The sequence below is a fragment of the Elaeis guineensis genome, chromosome 2, assembly GCF_000442705.2.
Source record: "Elaeis guineensis isolate ETL-2024a chromosome 2, EG11, whole genome shotgun sequence".
Taxonomy (NCBI): Eukaryota; Viridiplantae; Streptophyta; class Magnoliopsida; order Arecales; family Arecaceae; genus Elaeis; species Elaeis guineensis.
Genome location: NC_025994.2, coordinates 3,962,939 through 3,977,665, shown reverse-complemented (window position 1 = coordinate 3,977,665; position 14,727 = coordinate 3,962,939).

Below are 14,727 nucleotides of genomic sequence, written 5' to 3'. Positions count from 1 at the left end.
ATGCCTACGATGAGAGATCTGACGATTTCTCCGATGAAATCCTAAGAAAATAGCTTAATGAAAATACTCAAATTGGCAGCGATTTCCTAAGAAATTTGATGGTAGAAATTGGAGGAAGAGGGATTAGTATTTATAAATAAGAATTAGAGTTGTTTTTATCTGAGTTTTAGTGGGATTTTCCTAAATTTTTTGATGAAAATCGAGAGAGAAGACTCCTAACCGGAGTTCTATTCTTCTCTCTCATGTGCACAATGCATGACTTTTTGTCCTTTATTTTTTTGATTTCCCACCCTTGCTTTAAGGTTTGTGTTGGGATAAAATTCAAGGTCATTACATTCTCTTCCATTAAAATAATTTCATCCTCAAAATTAACATACTATAAAGTCGATAACCTTAATGATAAAATTCATATCTTATCCTGCATCTCTTAATTAATCTTTTTTATTAAGAAAAAAAATGCAAATCCTTTATTGTAACACCTTCACTTCAACTACCATGTTTTCGTTGCATACTCTGATTTAATGCATTGAATATCTCAAATTTACTAAATAATCTCTAAACCAATAAAATTATAAATTATCAATTTTTTAATTTATAATTCAAGATATAAATTATCCATCTAAATCCTAGGAATCATCTCTGTCACAATCCCTAGTAATCATATCCCTAAGTTTCGATATTCTTTATATCATGCTCTCTCAATAAAATTCAATCTACCAATAGAATCAAATATATTTTTTATTATATATGAATTCATACATGATCCTTTTATAGGTTCAATGCTTAAAAATATTCCTCTCTTATATGATGTAATTTCTTTTTAAGCCACATCCTATAAATCTTCTTTTTGATAAAATCCAAAATTGTAATGATCAAACAATTAATGTCAAAGTTAGAAAATTCATTATGATCTTTATCTATATCAAGTTTAAAACTTTAAAATTATCTAAATAATAATTGCATAAGTATACTCAGCAAAATGTATTAATATATCTACTTTATTCTAGGGTCAACACCTCTCAAACTTAGATCAAACTCTATTTATTGAACTTCAAGATATAACTCATCAATTTTATTATAGACATCATATGCCACTTATGTATCAATTTCATCATAATATTTGTTGATCTGAATTTCAAATATTGAATCTTTTCTGCTACTTCTATCATGATCCTAGTGATCATGATCTTATACTCAAATATCACTTAAGTTACAGTCCTTGATGATCAAACCTTAAACTCTAATATTCTTCTATCACTTCGTTAGTGATCATAATCTTATGCAATTAGCTCTAAACTCACAGTCCCTAGAGATTATAACCTTAAGCTCTGATACCATTATGTCATATCTTAATCACTTATGTCATAGTCCCAAATGATCATAACCATAAGTTTTGATATCACTTATGCCATAATACCTAGTGACCTTAAATTTATGCTCTGATATCATCCTGTCACACTTCGAATCCAACATCGAGATCGGATATGTGATGGCCGTACATTCTCTAGGACAAGTCCTAAAGAATATGCAAGATCCAAAAATAAACAAATCCATAAGAACATTAGAAGAATTATAAAATTCCAATCATATTTATCAAATCAAAATAAATCCATCTTTATTGAACAATGTTCATAAAATTAAAATATTTATTAGGTATTAGAAAATTAACTAACTAACTAAGGACTCCATCTCTTGAAACTCTACGTCCAATTTGATCGACACTACGCATCTTATAAGTCTAAAGAAAAAAGAGGTACTACTATAATAAGAGCCTATGGTAGCATTTACTACTGCAGCGATTTAAAAATCGCTATCATATATTCTATGGTAGCAGTTATTTATAACCACTGCTATAGGTTTGAGCGTAGCAGTGATTATCGATAACCACTGCCATAGGTTACATATAACAGCGGTTATATATAACCGCTGTCATAGATTTAAAATATGACAGTGGTTATACATAATCACTATCATAGATTTGACCTATGGCAGCGGTTACCTATAGGTTTGAGATATAGCATTTCTTATAGTTCATTCATTTCGCTTTGACAATGTATGTGATTGCCTAAGATTTTATTTAAATTTACAATTACAGGAGCAGTTAGACGTGCTTGAGAGCGAGGGCCCAGAGTTGTTTGGCCCCCATGACCATCTGTCTTAGATCTTGAGACCTAAGCACTCTGGGAGGATTTATTGTAGGCACGGACATATGTCGACTAGCTACTGATCTGATGCGAGCGTCTCTCCACATGCTTCTGGGGTCATCAGTCGGGAGCAGCTTGATGAGGCTTTGGCACAGGTAGCTCTGGCTTAGAAGGGTGCATCTCAAACTAAAGAGCATACATACTAGGCTCAGGAGTACGTAGATCAGCTACAGAGTGTCATATCTGTTATGGTACGTGACACGGCTCTCCACTACTTTTGGAGCTGATTTTTTGAGATTTCAGGACATATTGGCTAGCTATTTAGCTCCAGCCCCTTTCGGTCCTGCTACAACCCCTTTCGATCCTGCTACAGCCCCTCTCGGTCTTGCTTCAACCCCTTCCAATAATGATGAGATGCTTGGAGAGGAAGATTTTGATTTGGCTGATTTTTGATATATTTTATATTTATTTAAAAGATATTATAATATAATTTAAATATTTAAGAAATATTATACTTGTTATTGAGTTTTATGTGAAATTTTTGATTCTTGTAAGTTTTAGTTTGAGTAATTATATATTAAACTGCATCTATCAGGTAAAAAAAGAAAAAAATTATGCTATTGATTGACCAGTTGCTGTCAACAGGCTATGCAGCGATTGCACAACCACTGCTATAGTTGTGCCAATCGCTACTGTAGTTCTATGCCAACCACTGCCATAATCTATGACAGTAATTGATAAACCATTGTCGTACATCTATAGTGGTGGTTGTATAACCACTGTCGTAGTTTGATATATGGCAGCGATTTTCTAACCGCTGCTATAGATGATATAGCAGCGGTTGGACAACCATTGCTATAGATAAGCTATAGCAATGGTTGGACAACTACTGCTATAGATCGACTATAGCAGTGGTTGGAGAACCGCTGCTATAGATTGACTATAGCAGTGGTTGCAATAACCGCTGTCATAGACCTACGGTGAAGGCCATAATGACAGCAGTTGTGAAACTGCTGCCATAAGCTATGACAGTAATTTTTTGGGATACGACAGTAGTTTGGAATCACTACCATAGTTTCATTTTATAGTAGCGAGGGGTGGGCTTAACAGTCCAATAAAAATCCTCCACACTCACACCAGCATGAATATAAAAATATCAGTTAACAATATATATAACTGATAGAAAAATAATAATATTCGTATATTATTAATTTGATAGTTGAATAATATCATTACACACAATCACATATCATAATTAACAATTTTATAGCAATATATTCAATGAGATTATTTATCTTTAGCCAATTATCACAGTTGATCCAAATAATATTATTATTCTGGCACTGGACTACATCCACTTATGCTCCAGCTCGTGGTAGGCCACCATATTTCCATCTATGACCGTAACCATATCTCAGCATGCGACTAATATCATAATACCATGTTTCACACATGCTGGCTAATCCAGGTATCCTTCAATTAAACATGGTTCATTATCTTAATTTGATTTCTGCATTGGATTAGTCATAACCATACTCCAGTCCGTAGCAGGCCAAACATCTCAGTTCGTGGTTGATATGCTACATTTCACACATGGCCGACTATCCACATGCTCTCCTTTCCCATGCCTTATGTATGTCTTTCTGGTATTAGACTAATTACAACTATGCTCCAACCCTTGGTCAGTGTAGCATACATACACATCATATTTTTTGTATTGCCAAACAATCCAAGCACCACCTATGCCCATCCATATTATTAAAATTATAATTTAATTTTTGATATTAAATTAGTCACAGTCATGCTCCAGGATCTCTTCAAGGGTCAACTAATTAATCTGAGCTATCTAGGTATCTAGACCCTCCACTCGTCTATAAAATTTTTAGAAAGAGAAATCCATGAAGAGAGAGAACATATCTATAGAGAGAAAAATTTTAGAGAGAGAAACTTACAAAGAGAGAAAGTAAAGAGAGAAGGTAGAGAAAGGAGAGAGGGAAAAGAGATAAACTTTCTCTCTTTTTTTTTTTTTCTTTTTTTTTCCTCTTTGGCTCACATTTTTTTCTTCTTCTTCTTTATGGAAATAGGGTACCAAGCCCTTCTTTTTTTTTTCTCACCCTTTTGTCTAGCCATGGCTGTGGGACTCCGACTAGCAACCAACAGCCACACTCAACCCCATCAAGAGATGACCCCGATGGTGGCCACAGCCGTCGATGGTCAATGAAATATGTGAAAAAATTAAAGAATAGGGAAGACCCTATTCATAATGAATCCGACAGCCTACCAGGCCAAATCCGATGATGATGAGGTTAGAAAAGGAGGAGAAGAGAGAAGGTGTTACCTTGGTTCAATGATGCCTACAGTTAGAGATCCGATGATGTTTTCGATGAAATCTTAAGAAAATAGCTCGATGAAAATACTCAAATTGGCAGTGATTTCCTAAAAAATTTGATGGTAAAAATTGGAGGAAGAGGGATTAGTATTTATAGATAATAATTGGAGTTGTTTTGATTCGAGTTTAGTGGGATTTTCCTAGGTTTTTCGATGGAAATCAGGAGAAGACTCCTAATCGGAGTCCTATTCTTCCCCTCCCTCATGTGCATAGCACATGACTTTTTTTTCTTTATTTTTTTTATTTTCCACCCTTGCTTTATGGTTCAAGCTAGGATAAAATTCAGGGTCATTATACCAGATAGGTTGATTGTCTATAGAAATGACACCAAGTAACAATAATTTCTCTAGACAATCTGACTGAAAGAATCATATAGACATCCCCTACTGGTCCCATAAACTTGTGGATTCGAGGCAAAGCTTAAGTAGTAAGTCAGGTTTCAAAGAAACAACAAACATTCGGGTTGTTATGCCTAATTATGGACTTGGCATCATTGATAACAGGAGACTTAGTAACCCCTTTATAATTTTATGCAAGTATCTTCATTAAGGTTGCATTTAAAGGAACCCCAACCCCTTATCTTCCCTAACATCATCCTTGGACACCCCAAGATCAAGGCCCCAAATGATAATGCTTGATGAAGACTCAGAAATAGACATGAAAGGAGAACATGACTCTTTTGCTTTATCAAGTCTAGACTGTAGTCGATGAGCTCAAATTTGATGATTGTATGACTTAGTACCTGATTGATGTAGTTGTGCCTCCCTAATTTCACCATAACTATCAGTTCAGAACATGGTTGATCTAGTGATGCCTATTGGATTGTTCGCATGATACCACCAACAAGCTTTCTAATTTTTATGTCAAATTTCTTATTGGTTGGAGAAGGATCTGGTTGTTCACTGACTTCTCTAGCCCCCTTTGCCTCTTCTTCCACTATCAATATCTTTGCTTATAGTGGGGACTCCGAGCCTACTGACTTCTTATGTTTAGATGGCTTTAGAGGAGAATATTTCCTTTTTCCTTTATTACTTGACCTATCATAAGCTTCATGTTTTCCAACCAAACCTTTAATCACCTCTATCATTTGTGACTCTTTAGGCCCCTCAGAATTTTGATTCATGAATGGAGAAAATTTAGAGGCAACCATAGTACCCTATGTCCCTTCCTTCATTACCTGTGTTCTAGGTGGAGATTTTCTTGAGATTTTATGAGGCTAATTCTATGAAGTGCCCCAGAATCCACCATTCGGAGCTGAAGTAGGTGATCTTCAGATATCTAGAATTGGTGCAGTATTTACTGACACTCTAGTAGCCCAAATCCACGGCTGATGTAGTGGCTTAGCATTAGATGCATGAGCCACCATGCAGCCATATGAATCTAGTCTGTCCGATTTTTTTACAAACATAACATAGATCCAATAGCTGCTCATAGATAAACTACTGCCAAATGGATTTATCCTTCAACCATACCTTAGCTCTTGGCCAAACACTCTTGGATATATTAGTTAGAATACAAACCCTAGAATAGCCCCATGCTCATAGAAGTTTTAGTCCATTCGTCCAAATATAAATGAGTACTAGCTAAGATTGCAATCTTTAAAATTTTTCCTTCTCCTAGAGTTCAAGGTGCAGATCTGACAGTCTTAACCAAGTTCAAGCCTACTTAAGTGTGTTATGATCCGAATGAAATCTAGATCTTTAACTTTCAAGAGCAAGCAGTTGCTCAGCCAAGGACCATGATCTTTTCTACAAAACCCTTTATTTTATCCCTTTAGAGGGACAATCCAAGAGAAGCAATCCTTTTAATAAAGAGGAGACTCAAATCTCTCCTTGAATGTTCTGCTAAAGTTTCATTTTCTTATAAATAAATTTTAATGAAAACCCACAGCCTAGAAACTTACTGACTAAGGCAGTCCCATTGACCAGATGTATGATTATGTCTTTCTTAGTGAACATCACCACTTGATTCAACTTTTGTTCTAGAGCAGCAATCTCTTCATTAGTGGCTTATGAGGTTTTCCATTGAAAATGATTAGTCCCTTGCATCACTTGTGACCATGATCGAGTTGCCTCAACATGCTAGCCACCTCACCACTCGAGCAGACTTCTTCCTAAGTGGAGAACCCATGCCTTTTCCTTTGAGATCTAGGCCCTTAGTAGAGCTTGAGGAGATATTTTCATCCAAATCTAGCCGATCAACCTCCATCTCCAGCACTTTCTCCTCCAGCAATGAACCCTTATCCATCAGAGCTGAAGAGCCTTGAGACTCCTCATTCAACACAATCCATCATAAATCTAGGCCACTAGCAAATCCTGATGAGGAAGACCCTACAAATTTAGGATAAAACCAGTCAAATTGAACTCCATCCCCATTGGTACTTCAAGCAAGCCCTAGGTTTAACAAGCCATAGGTTGCAAAGCATGGGACTTATCTGACCATCATGAATATGTATCTAGTCTTTTCAGGTCTTGATTTCTACTTTAGGTGTGCCTCAAAATTTTTCTTTGAAAATTATAGGGATTCCATAAAAAAAAAAAAGACCATCCATGTCTACAAATAATCTACCCAATGTAGCTTCCTTGCAATATGCCTTATCTATTAACTTAAAAAATATTTAATGCTTATAGACGTAGAAGAATAATGATTTGACACATTAGATTTAAGCCAAAAAATATCTCCTCATGGATAAAATTTTAAGTAAAGGAATTGAAAATTACTTTTATGAAATTGCTCAAGTTGTTATATCATGACATTGTTCTATTATTTGCTTATTATATTCAAGCAAATGGCCATATTCTTTTTTTTTTGTCAGAATTGGCCCAAAGTGGGTCTGCTTGGACCAAAGTCGGCAAACTCAGCTGACTCCAGCACTAACTAAAATTAAAAGAGATCAAAATCATCATCGAAATAAATAAATCATGATCACAATTCTTGTTGAAGCCCCACCATTAAGATAAAGCCACACAATTGTGGCCAGTGGAAATAGCTGATGGCCATTGCAACCAGCGAACAACCAACATTAAGCAAGTTTGTCTTTTAGAATCCATTCAATCTAAACCCATCCCCTTCGGTTGATCCACCACCAAAACCCCTCTCTATCTTCTTTTCTTCTTCTTTCTCATTCTTGCAGCTGTCGTACTACTGTGCCAAATGACACCATTCCAAAATCCCTTTCTTCTCTCCATTGCTCTGATTTTGTTTTTTCCTATTTTTGATACCTTTCACCACCGCAAATCATGCCAAAATCTGCTGCCGTTGGCCATGAGCTGATGCCTTTACTACTCGCCAACGAGTTCTCTTCCCTTTCCTCCTCTTCTATTCTTTCCTAAACTAAGACATTAAGCTCTGATTGAGTTCCTTTTTCCTTGTGCCATTGGGCTTGTTCTCGAACACCGACACCTCCATTCAAGGCCATCACTAACATCTTTGACCATCACTACCACTTCAGCTACCTATTGCTAAGCACTATAGTTGGAGCACCATCCTCCCTCCTCTTTGTTTTTGCTTTTGAATGAATGTGACCTCTATTTTGCCTCTTAAGTTTTGCCATGGAAGAGAAAAGAAGAAGAAAAGGGAGAGGAAGGGAACCCATTCCCTGATGTGGTCTCACCTCCCTATATTAGGCCCATAATTTGGCTAAGCTCAGATAAAAACTCCAACTGGTCGACCCAGTCTGAATAGAGTAGGATCTTGATTGGATCTAAACTAAGTAAATCTAGCCTAAAAATCTAATTAACCTAGATTAAGTATCTCTCTCCTTCCTATGTTGGTCGACTCATTTCATATAGATCAAGCTCCTGTTTGAATGCGGACCGATTTGCTCTCTTTTCTCTCTATTTATCATTTTTTTTTCGATTAAAAGTTGACAAGATTAATTACTTTGAGCTGAGCCTTCAACTCTAGAGGAGTGTTAGGTCTAGAGATCAGATTGTGTATCTAGGGATGTGATAGTTTTATTGGATGAATTTCTTTGGATTTGGTTGACTTAGACTATAAGTTACCTATCCCTAGTGTGCTTTATCATGCACATGATTTGATTTGAAAATTTATCTATTGTTATGATATTTTATTTAGGTATCTTATGTGCTCTATATGAAAATAATTTGTAAAATATTGGACCAAATATACATGATTTACTTGAACATGAATTATATTTCATTACTTTAAAAAAATATTATGTGTCAATTTGGCTGCTCTTTACTCTGACTATAATCACACGGCCTCAAGATCTAGTCTCCTTCTGAGCCTTTAGTGGAGCAATCACTGGCATATGTCGGCTAATAGTGTGTTATAATTAGGAGCTATCTTCTTTTTGGATCTAGCTAGTCAAAGCTAATTGATAGTACTTACTGGTGGGAGCATATTTTTTCATATGATATTAGAGCTAATTTTTTTTTAGGCTTCCAATGAAGCGATCACTTATGCATGACCAATGGATGATATGCTGTAGTTAGAATTTAGTCTTTTTTGGGGCTTGCCATAGGTCGATCATGGCTATTGTCAGGACGACTAGGAGAGTGAGAGTGGATAGTTCACCATTGGTTGTCTTGAAAAAATTATTTTAAATGCATTATATATCTTAAATTTTATATTGATAGGTATGATTTGCTTCATCAACATGTTTTTATTTTCAAAAATCTTGTAAAGTAAAAATTTATATTTAATCGAGCTAGAGGTTTTGGTAACTTACTAGGCTTGTAAAGCTCATTATATTTTTTTATTTTTTTTCAAATATAGCAAAATAGATGGGACTTGAAATCGAATAGTGAGGAGCTTAAGAACTAGAAGACTTTTGATTCGTTGTTCTTTTAAGAAAATGGCTAGACAAGTGGCTTTGGATTAATTTTTTTTTTTACTATTACCTAAGTTTGGAATGATGTAAATGTGTGAATAAAAAGATAGGCTTGCAAAACCCATGGGATTAAATTCTGTAGATGTGCAAATGTTTGTCACACTTTTGGCTTGGGCTATCAAGTCAAGTCATGATATTTTTGATAGCTACCATTTTATTAAATGAACCTATCTTGACTTCACACAAAAGAAATAAACCAAGATTTTATATCTCGATAGGATGGAAGGGCATCCTGGCTATTTCGTCCATGAAAAAATAGATTGAGATGGGATCAAAACTTTGGGACCTATCCACATGGGATGAGAAGAGAGGAAAGAAGGAATAACAAAAGAAAAAAAAAAAAAAAAATATAAAACAAAAAGAAAGAAAAGAAGAAAAAAGAAAAAGAAAGAAAGATAGATAGAGGATATCTATTAAGATACATGATTGAGATATCGCTACCAAGGTAGAATGGGACAACAAATATCCAATTTTATGAAGGAATTGAGATACCTTTATTTTATATGATTTAGAACCTTAATATAAATAAAAATATAGCAACAAAAATTAAACTAGAATTATCATTATTATATGATATAAATTAGAAATTAATGTAAATCTTAATAAAGTGGCCATTCACCCTAGTTAATTCAGATACAAATAATTCAAATGTTTCTTGTAATGCTTCAGTTTCAAGCTTTTGCATTAAGTTCTCTAGCAGAAAAATAATTGATAACTAGAGATTAAAAAGTTTGGGGCAAAAAAAGAAAAGAAGAAATTAAGTTTAACTCAAAACTTTTGTAAGAGCATGGTTTGAATTCACACTAGTTCTATATGTTTATTTTTTTATTTAAAATTCTATATGATGTTTTAAACTTTTATTTATTTTCAAATGTTATATGATTCTCAAAATTTTTTTCATCTTATTATCTTCAGCACACTAGCATTGGCTATAAACAAAACCAACATATAGACCCGACCCATATTTAAATCTGGTAGATCAAGCTTGTCTTGGTTTTTCCAAGGAATTAGACACCACATCGTTCCATCCTGTCCTGATTGAGCATCTTGGTAGGTATTCTCTATTTTTTGTCATATTTTTTTTTTATTTATTTTTGTTCTTTCTTACTTGTCTTTCCTTTCTTCTTCTTTTTTCTTTCTCCTTTTTGTTTCTTTTTTCTTCTACATTTTTTCCTCCCTTTCTTTATTCTTTCTTTCCTTTTTGTTTTCCTTTCTTTCTTTATTTTGTTCTTTTCTACTATTTTGTTCTTTTTTTTTCTTTTTCCACTTCCTTCCTTTTTTTTCTTTTTCTTTTTCTATTCTTTTTTTTTCTTTTGTTTCCCTTTTTCTTCTCCCTTTCTCATTTTCTTTTTTTATTCTTCTTTTCTTCCTCTTTTTTCTTTTCCTTTTTGTCTTTTCCTCCCATGTGGATGAGTTTTGGAGTTCAAGAAATTCTTTGTCCACCGCACTTAGTGGAGAAAAAATACATCACTTCACCAAATTTGGCCACCTAACGTAATTAATAAGAGGACAGATATTTAATACAGATTAATTTTTTTTCAATTTTATTCTTATCAAAATATTTTTTTCTTTTGAATGCTATGATATTTTAGATAGTGTTATGACATCCCATTGCTTTTTTATAGGATAAAATACGATGTCATGGGATCAACAAGATATTATACCATTATTATAACATCCTATCATTTTTTATAATATTCTGATAATTATTTATAGAATGTAGCAAGATGTCATAGGATGCAACAAAATATCATACCATTATTATCATATCTTATTATTTTTAATAATATCTTGATAATTATTTATCGGATGCAATAGGATGTCATAGCATTATTATGACGTTCTGTTATTTTATATAATATTTTGATAATTATTTAAAAGATGCAACAGAATATCATATTATTATTATAAGGCCATGCTATTTTTTATGATATCTCAATAATTGTTTATGGGATGTAATAGTATGTCATAGGATGTAACAAGATATCATATCATTATTATGACATCCTATTATTTTTTATGACATCTTGATAATTATTTATAGAATATAACAGGATATCATAGGATGCAACAGAATATCATACCATTATTATGATGTCCTGTTATTTCTTATGATATTTCAATAATTATTTATAAGATGCAACAGGATATCATACCATTGTTATAACGTCCTATTATCTTTTATGATATCCCGATAATTATTTATAAGATGTAATAGGATGTCATAACATGCAATAGAATGTCATACCATTATTATGATATCTTGTTATTATCTATGACATTTTGGCTAAATATGAGCAAAATAGAGTAAAAGGAGAAAAATGGTATTTTAGTCAGAAAAATTTTAAGAATAAAAGCTGAGCTGCATTAAATGTATGCCTCTTATTAATTATACTACGGAGCCTAATTTGATGAAGCGGTGTATTTTTCTCCACCGGAGGCAGTGGACAAAGAATTTCTTTTAAGAGTCTTGCCTTATTTTCTCAAATCACATGGCCTAGACATGCACTATTCTATCAGGATTTAAAAAATTGGATCTAATAAACATACATCACACCCAAAAGGAAATCAATGTTACACTTGCATCATATTTAAAAATCTTGACACTTTTTTTTAATGACATTCTATAATGGAAAAGGAGCTCATTATATATATATATATATATATATATATTATATATATATATATATATATATATAATATAACAATACTCTATAGAGGAGTATTGTAGTATTGCTAACTCAGAAAGCTAAAATCCTCCCAATGTGCCATGTGTCGAGCCCTGGCTTCTCCATAAATATTTTATTTTTTTTCTTATGAAGCTTCCCAACCCCGCTCGACTTTTTTTTCCATCTCCTCTCCGCTCTCCTCACCGCCACCTCTCATCGTTTTCCACCATCACCTTCCTCCCCATCGTCACTAGCGTCGGCCCGCCCTTCTGATCTCTCTGAGGCACCGTCACCTTCCTCCATCCCAATTTTTTTTTCTTCAAAGCTTTTTGAGCCCTCCAGACGTCCATCTCTTTCTCCTTTCGATCTAATTCCACTGGATTTCTCCACCCATATCCATCAGATCCGGCAGGCAGAATGTGTTCTTCGACTTTCTCACCAGCGACAGCTCCGACGATGATGGCAGCCTCTCCCTTCGATCCTTTCCTCTCGAATGGTGGCGAGGATGGCCGCTCGACCCGTCGGAAGCAGAAATCCGAGGCATCAAAAAAAAAAGTTGGTCGAGAGAGCGGTGGTGGCCAGAGATCCAGGTCTTTTGGGGAACATGAGGGGATGGCGACGAGACGGGGCCGCAGAGGGGAGGGGAGGAGGGTTGGTGGCATCAAAGCCAGGAGAGGGGAGGGGGTTTGGTGGTCGCGTGGAGCCAGGTGCGGTGCGGATGGCGGTGGGGCAGGGCTGGGTTGGTGGCACTGGAGCCAGGGGAGGGGGCGGTCGTCGGTGCTTGTGTAGAGCCGTAAGGGCTCGGATTCATCGGAGTGAGGGAGGGAACAGGAGGGGACGACGATGGAGCGGGGCTATAGAGGGGAGGGGAGGGGGGTTGGTGGCGCTGGAGCCGGGGGACACGGTAAGAGCGGGGGGTGGGGGGAGAGATGACGGGAGGAAGGGAAGGGAACGGGGAAAAAAGTAAAAAAAAGAAAGCAAAAAATATTTGGAGAGGGAGAGGAAAAAAGAGAAAAAAATATTATTATTTTATTACTAATAATAATTTAAAATATTATTTTTTTAGGGTATTGATTTTGTAAAGAAAATATTTGGGGAGGGGAAGGGAAGGGAAGGGAAGGGGGAAAAAAGAAAAAAAGAAAAGAAAGAAAAAAAATATTTGGGATCAGGGAGAGAAAAAAATATTATTATTTTATTACTAATAATAATTTAAAATATTATTTTTTTAGGATATTAATTTAAAAAAATATTTAGGGAGGGGAGAAAAAAAGTAAAAAATATTATTATTTATTATTAATAATAATTTGAAGTAGAAAGAAAAATATTAATTTTAAAATAATAATAAAAATAATATTTTTTAAAAAATATTATTTTAAAAATACTATTAATAATAATAACATATTATTTTTAAAAAATATTTTAAAAATTAATAATAAAATATTATTTTAAAAAAATATTATTTTTAAATAATAATGAATATATTATTTTTAAAATATTAATTTATTATTAAAAATAATTTGAATAATAACAAAAATATAGCAACATTAGAAAAATTATTTTCATACATCCGGTACAGATGGCAGTGGGGCGGGACCGCGGTGGGGGCAGTATGAATGGTTATGACCTGGGTCTCACGTTGTGGGGGTGGGGGTGGCGGAAGGAAGGGAAAAGAAGAAAAAAAGGAAAAAAAATATTTAAAGAGAGAGAGGAAATAAATATTATTATTTTATTATTAATAATAATGTGAAGCAAAAAAAATATTAATTTTAAAATAATAATAAAAATATATTTTTTTTCAAAATATTATTTTAAAAATAATATTTTTATTATTAATTTAAAAAATATTATTTGTATAATAACATATTATTTTAAAAAAATTAATTTAAAAAATTAATAATAAAATATTATTTTCAAAAATATTATTTTTATAATAATAATAAAAATATTATTTTTAAAATATTAATTTATTATTAATAATAATTTGAATAATTATAAGAATACAGTAATATTTGAAAAATAAAATAATAATATTTAAAAAATTATTTTTATACATCTGATCTCACGTAATGCGTGGATCTCCAACTAATTATCCAATAAAATAAACTTATAGGTTAGATTGATCTTTTTCTTATTTTCTAAGTCCTGCATGCGGGATACTAACACTGACCAAGACCGTGAATCCGAACGGTATCCCACAGCGACAAATTCCCCTCCGAGCAAAACTGATGCAATGAATATTCCCAACGTGAAAACAATCTCGATACCAACAGCAACTCTGGCACGCAAGTGTTAAGCCCCATGTCCCCATTCATACCGCCAAAAATCTTAATTAATTAGTTGCTAATTTTGGTTTGGACGCTGGATTAGTCGGGTTGCCCACTCCCTGAAGCATTTACAGTGGCCCAACCACTGAAACCATCCAGTAGGAAAAGAGCTACGCGGCGCCGGTCCTTCACACAAATCCAAGATGCGACCAATCATCCTGCTCCACGTTACTGAATAAAGGTTTGTGTGACTGATCGGGCGCCCCCAGCCTTACTTGCCTTGTAGGGAGTCCTCATAAACTCCTTTGACCAACCAGCCTGTTGATTCCGTTCGTTACGTACCGGAAATTAAAACGCAACATCGAGCTCGATTGTAGTACACGAACGACTCGTGTTGATCCGATTA